Here is a 7,564-nt window from a genome sequence, read left to right as displayed (position 1 = left end):
TTCATCCATGTTGTTGTAAATGATCCGATGTCATAATTTCTTATGGCTGAATAGTATTCCATAGTGTATATGTACCACATCTTCTTTATCCAATCATCTATTGAAGGGCTTTTTGGTTGTTTCCATGTCTTGGCCACTGTGAACAATGCTGCAATGAACATGGGGCTGCATGTGTCTTTACGTACCAGTATTTTTTAGTCTTGGGGGTATATACTATCCAGTAGAGGGATTGCTGGGTCATATGATAGCTCTGTTTTTTAATATTTTCAGGAACCACCATACCTTCTTCCATAGTGATTGTACTACTTTACATTCCTATCAACAGTGGATGAGTGTTTCTTTTTCTCCACAACCTCTCCAACACTTGTTATTATCTGTCTTGTTGATGATAGCTAATCTAACAGATGTGAGGAGGCATCTCATTATAGTTTTGATTTGCATTTCTCTACTAGCTAATGAAGATGAGCATCTTTTCATATATCTGTTGGCCATTTGTATTTCTTCCTGGGAGAAGTGTCTGTTCATGTCCTCTTCCCATTTTTTTATTAGACTGATTGTTTGTTTGTTGTTGAGTTTTATGAGTTCTTTGTATATTTTGGATATTAGGCCCTTATCTGAGCTGTTGTTTGAAAATATCAACTTCCATTTAGTTGACTGTCTGTTTGTTTATTTGTCAGTTTCTATTGCTGTGCATAAGCTTCTTAGTCTGATGTGATCCCATTCATTTATCTTTGCCTTCACTTCCCTTGCCTTTGGGGTCAAATTCATAAAGTGCTCTTTATAACCAAGGTCCATGAATTTAGTACCTATGTTTTCTTCTATGTACTTTATTGTTTCAAGTCTTATATTTAGGTCTTTGATTCATTTTGAATTAATATTATTACAAGGGGACAAACTATAGTTGAGTTTCATTTTTTTACATGTGGCTTTCCAGCACCATTTGTTGAAGAGGTTTTTTTTTCCTCCATTGTGTGTTGTTGGCCCCTTTATCAAAAATTATTTGACCATATATATGTGGTTTTATTTCTGGGCTTTCTATTCTGTTCCATTGGTCTGAGTGTCTATTTTTCTGCCAATACTGTGCTGTTTTGATTTTCGTGGTTCTATAATATAATTTGAAGTCAGGTATTGTAATGACCCCAGCTTTGTTCTTTTTCCTTAGGATTGCTTTGGCTATTCGGGGTTTTTTATAGTTCCATATAAACCTGGTAATTTTTTGTTCCATTTCTTTAAAAAAAGACATTGGAATTTTGATGTGAATTGCATTAAATTTGTATATCACTTTGTGTAATATAGCCATTTTGACTATATTTATTCTTCCTATCCAAGAACAAGGAATATTTTTTTCATTTCATTGTAGCTTTTTTTGATTTCCCTTAACAATGCTTTGTAGTTTTCATTATATAAGTCCTTTACATTTTTTGCTAAGTTTCTTCCTAGGTATTTTATTTATTTTTTGTTGCAACCATGAAGGGATTATTTTTTGGAGCTCGTTTTCTGATGTTTCATTGTTGGCATATAGGAAGGCAATGGACTTTGGTATATTAATTTTGTATTCCGTGAACTTACTGTATTGGTTTATTGTTTCTAGTTCTCTTTTTGTGAAGTCTTTGGGGTTTTTGATGTATAGGATCATATCATCCACAAAAAGTGAAACCTTTACTTCTTCTTTCTCAATTTGAATGCCTTTTATTTCTTTCTCTTGTCTGATTGCTCTGGCTAGAACTTCCAGCACTACGTTGAATAAGAGTGGAGAGCGTGGACAACCTTGTCTTGTTCCTGATTTTAGGGGAAAAGTCCTCAGTTTTATGCCATTTAATATGATGTTAGCTGATGGTTTATCCTAAACGGCCATTAATATGTTGAGATATGTTACTTCTATACCCATTTTGTTGAGTGTTTTAAACATAAAGTTGTGTTGTATTTTATCGAATGTCTTTTCTGCATGTATTGCTAGGATCATATCATTTTTGTTCTTTGTTTTGTTGATATGGTGTATTACATTAACTGTTATAGGTATGTTGAACCATCCTTGTGATTATGAGATGAATCCCACCTGATCATGATAAATTATTTTTTAATGTATTGTTGTATTCGATTTGCTAGTATTTTGTTTAATATTTTAGCATCTGTATATATTAGAGATATTGATCTATAGTTTTCTTTTTTTGTGTTGTCTTTGCCAGATTTCAGTATGAGGGTTATGTTGGCCTTATAAAATGTATTTGAAAGTATTGCTTCTTCTTCAATTTTTTGGAAGACTTTGAGTAGAATAGGAACCAAGTCTTCTTTGAATGATAGATAGAATTCACTAGTATAGCCGTCTGGGCCTGGACTTTTAGATTTGAGGAGGTTTTTGATAGTTGTTTCCATTTCCTCCCTGTTTATGGGTCTGTTTAGGCTTTCTGCTTGTCATGATTCAGTCTAGGATAATTGTATTGTTCTAGGAATTTATCCATATCTTCTAGATTGTTAAATTTGGTGGCATATAGTTTTTCATAGTATTCTACAATACTTCTTTGTATATCTATGATATCTGTGGTGATTTCTCCTCTTTCATTTTGCATTTTTTTTATATGAGTCCTTTCTCTTTTTTACTTAGTAAGCCTTGCCAAGGGTTTGTCAATTTTGTTGATCTTTTCAAAGAACCAGCTCCTTGTTTTATTAATTTTTTCTATAGTTTTTCTGTTCTCTATTTCATTTATTTCTGCTCTGACTTTTATTATTTCCTTTCTTCTGCTGATTTTGAGTTGCCTTTGTTTTTTTTCTAGTTCCTTAAGATGTGAAGTTAAGTGGCTTACTTGGGCATTTCCTTGTTTGTTCATATAGGCCTATAGTAATATGAACTTCCCTCTTATTTGCTTTTGTTGCATCCCAGAGATTCTGATATGTCGTATTGTTATCTTTGTTTGTCTGTATGTATCTTTTGATCTCTGTTTTTATTTCTTATTTTGACCCACTCATTTTTTAAAAGTGTGTTGTTTAGTTTCCATATCTTTGTGGGTTTGTTTACCTCTTTTTTTGCAGTTGAATTCTAGTTTCAAGGCTTTATGATCAGAGAATATGCTCGGTATAATTTAAATCTTTCCGAATTTGTTGATGTTATCTTTGTGACCCAACTTATGGTCAATTGTTGAGAATGTTCTCTGTACACTAGAGAAAAATGTATACTCTGGCACTTTGGGCTGAAATGTCCTCTAAATGTCTATCATATCCAATTTTTCTAGTGTTTTGTTTAAGGGCAATATTTATTTATTGATTTTCTGTTTGGATGAATGATTTAGAGCCGACAGGGGTGTATTGAGGTTTCCACGTATGACTGTATTTTTGTTAGTTTTTGTTTTTTGGTCAGTCAGTAGCTGTCTTAATATTTTGGTGCTCCTTGGTTGGGTGCATATACATTAAGAAGTGTTATGTCTTCTTGGTTCAACATCCCCTTTATCATTATGAAATGACTGTTTTTGTTTCTGATTACCTTTGCTGTCTTGTAGTCAGCATTGTTAGATATGAGTATTGCTACACCTGCTCTTTTTTTTGGATGTTATTTGCTTGGAGTATTGTTTTTCAACCTTTTACTTTGAATTTGTATTTATTCTTCTTGCTTAGATGTGTTTCTTGTAGGCAGCATACCATTGGATTTTCTTTTTTAATTCATTCTGTTATACTGTGTCTTTTTATTGGTGAGAGTTCTCTTTTCATTGCATTCTTGCCAATTCTTATTGCTCGTTGATTGATGATAGATCCTCTGAAAACTGTGAACTGACATCTTATTTAGGCTATAATTTGCATTTCTTTGGTCATTAGTGATGTTGCTTATTTTTTTTCATATTTCTATTGGTCATCTGTAGGTCCTGTTTTCTGTAGCTTTTATTCTGATCCTCTATTCATTTATAAATTAGATTGAATTTATAAATAAGTGTTGAATTTTTTATAATTTTTAGGTATTAACCTTTTGTTAGATGTATCATTGGTTAATACCTTTTCCCTTCAGTAGGTTGTCTTTCTGTTTTACTATTAGCTACATTTTTGTTCAAAAAGTTTTCAGTTTAATGTAGTTTATTTGTTTACTTTTTCTTTTCTTTCTTTTGCTCTAAAAGATATATCAGAAAAATATTTCTAAGAGAAATATAAGAGAATTTACTGCCTATATTTTCTTCTAGGAGTTTTATGGGTTTGAGTCTCACATTTAAGTTTTAAATATATCTTGAGTTTTTTTGTATATGATGTAAGAAAGTGGTCTAGTTTTATTTTTTTGCATGTATAAATCCAACTTTCTGAAAACTATTCATACAATGGACTATCTTTACCCCATCATATGTTCCTGTTTTCTTTGTTACATATTAATTGACCAGATAAGCATTAATTTATTTCTAGTCTTTGTATTCTTTTCCATTGATCTATGTGTCTGCTTTTATGCCAGTTCCATGCTGTTTTGATTTAATGGTCTTGAAGTATAGTTTAATGTCAGTTTGCATGATTTCTCCAACTTTGTTCTTTCTGAAGATCATTATGGTTATTTAGGATCTGTTGTTGTCTCATAAAGTTTACAATTATTTGTTCTAGTTCTGTGGAAAATGCCACTGGTATTTTGATAGAAATTGCATTGAATTTAGATACTGTTTTTGGAATTACAGATATTTTAACAATGTTAATTCTGCCTATCGAGCACAATATAAGTTTTAATTTGTGTGTATATTCTTCAATTTCTTTTTTAAAGATCTTAAAATTTTTGGAGTAAAGGATTTTTACTTCCTTGGTCAAATTCACTATGAGCTATTTTATTTTTTATTGGACCAATATTAAATGGGATTGTTTCCATAATTTATCTTTCTGATGGTTCATTATTGTTGTATAAAAATGCAATCAAATTCTGAATATTAATTTTGTATTCTGTTACTTTACTGACTTCATTTATAAATTTTAGTATATTTTTAATTGAATCTTTAGGTTTCTTTATATAAAACATGTCATCTACAAATAATGAAAATTCTACTTTTTGGTTTTTTTTTTAAATGTTATTTATTTATTTATTTTGTCTGGTGTATGTTGCTAGAGCTTCCAATACTATGTTGAATAAAAGTAGTGAAAGTGGATAATCCAGTCTTGTTCTTAATATTAAGTAAAACTACTCTCAATTTTTCCTTGTTGAGTATGAATTTAGCTTTAGGTTAGTAATATATGGCCTTTATTATGTTGAGGTATGTTTCCTTTAATTCTACTTTGCTGAGAATTATTTTTCTTAATCACAAATTAAATTTGGATTTTGTCAAATGTTTTTTTCTGTATCTATTAATACAATCATTTAATTTTTATTATTTATATTTTTATGTGTTCTATCATCTTAATTGATTTGTAGATATTAAACCAAGCTTGCAACAAAGGAGTAAATCTACTTGATTATTCTGTATGCTCTTCTTCATATATTGATGAATTCAGTTTGCTAATATATTGTTGTGGATTTTTACATCTATATTCCTCAATGATATTGGTCTATAAATTCTTTTTTGTAATGTTTTTGTCTTGTGTTGCAATAAAGATAATGGTGACCTCATAAAATAAGCTTATGATACTTCTCTCCTCTTGAATTATTTGGAAGTAGTTTGTGAAGAATAGATATTGAATTCTTCTTTTAATGTTTAAGAAAATTGATCTGTGAAGCCATTTGGTCCAAGAATTTTGTTGGTTGGCAGTGTTTTTGATTAGTAGTTGATATTATTGGTGTAATTTGTCACTTCACTACTAACATTTTTGATTTTGTCTATTTGAATTGTCTCACATTTTTTTCTTAAGTGTAGTTAAAGGTTTATCGATATTTTCATCATTCCAATGTATAATTTGTATTCTTCTCATGCCTTCAGTTTACCACATGAACTCCCAATTTATAGTTAGCCTCTTTTCATCTACTTTGACATAGCGTATATTGCCCAATATTCAGACAACTGGCTTTGTCCTATGATACTCTGAAATACAGAGTGTTGAGAAATGGTAATATCCTAGTTTCAGGGCCAGAGGGGTCATGCATTCATTTACTACTCCACAGACATTGACTGACCATATACTAGATTCCAAGTATAAGACCAACATCTGGGATATATTACTGAGCCAATGCATGGTACCTCCATCAGACTTTAATGCCATTCAAGGCCCAGACCACTTTGGCTCTTGTCACCCAGGAACCATTTTATGGCAATCCAGACATTGCATCCTGGTACTCCTCTGCTGAACCAGCACTCCCACAGTCACATGCCCTCCTGCCTCAGAGCCTGAAGGTAGGATTTTCTTTACTGCCCAAGACCATTATCTGTCCCTTCTCCAATGTACCAGCCATACTTGCTGAAGCCATTCACTGATCTCCTAGGTCTTTCCTTCATTCTTTGGTGATTTCAGTTTTGCATCACTGACACCCCTTCACATTATCTTCAACATAATTCTTTGTTCAGGACCATAAATGACCTTCCAACACTGCAGATTCTAAGCTTCTTGATTTCCTATCCTCCACTCATTGAACAAGCAAAATGATGGAAATATGTGTCAAGTTCATGTAGTTTGTTGAAGGACTGGGGATGGTGTTTATAAGAGAGTCAACTCAAAAGTCCCAAATCTCAAAGAAAACACAATCAATTGTAGTTTCCTGGGCAATATAGATGGTGCCTGAAAGAGACCCCATTCAGTGTGTTGAACCACATATAGAGAAGACAAGTGGATGGCTTTGTTGTAGGAAAGGTGACCCATTTAGAATGACAATTAAACATAAGGTGCACTGCACTTGTATAACTGATTGCCAGTGAAACAAGAGTGCATGTGCCTACAGTTTGTTACATGAAGAAGATACAATATAGCAACAGCAGTAAAGTAAGAACACACACCACAATGAAAGGTTATTTCACAATAAGGGATTCAGAGAAGCCAGGGACCGGAACTTTTGTCTTCTATTCTGTAAAAAGTGAGGCTGGATATACTCTCTCTTTGGATTTAGAACACTTCAGAAACAAAACCCATAATGGGGGCTTAGCTGGAGATGTTTTTATATTTTGCTGGTCCCAAGGTAGTCTCAACTATCACCTTGAGCCCACATACCACATATTCCTACAAACATTACCTCATTAATATGTTTCTTTTTCTGCTTTAAAATTTGTTTGGAGCACCCAACACGTCCTGATTTCACATTCTGTATCTATGTGCTGGTTCATTTGACTCTGACACAAATGTGCTATCATTTTTAACATTTTGGATTATTCACTACACTTCTTGTGCCTGGCCCATAGGAGGTGCTTAACATATACCTATTAAAAGAGCAAGTGAAATGAATTCCTCTTAGCCCAATTGATAAATTTAATGATGTCCCAATCAAAATTCTAAAAGAACTTAATCAAATGATTCAAAATTCATATATAATAAAATATAGAATATGTGTATTTTTTAAACAGATATTTTATAATTAAATAAATGTTCAGAGGTGTCTATGCAATGATGGTCACCACAGAATTATTCATAAAGTAGAAATTAAACTTAAATTAAGTTCATTAATTATAGCTAAATTATATAATTTATGACATAGCAGGAG

The sequence above is a fragment of the Saccopteryx leptura genome, chromosome X (genome assembly GCF_036850995.1).
Source record: "Saccopteryx leptura isolate mSacLep1 chromosome X, mSacLep1_pri_phased_curated, whole genome shotgun sequence".
Taxonomy (NCBI): Eukaryota; Metazoa; Chordata; class Mammalia; order Chiroptera; family Emballonuridae; genus Saccopteryx; species Saccopteryx leptura.
This window is presented reverse-complemented; position numbering follows the sequence as displayed.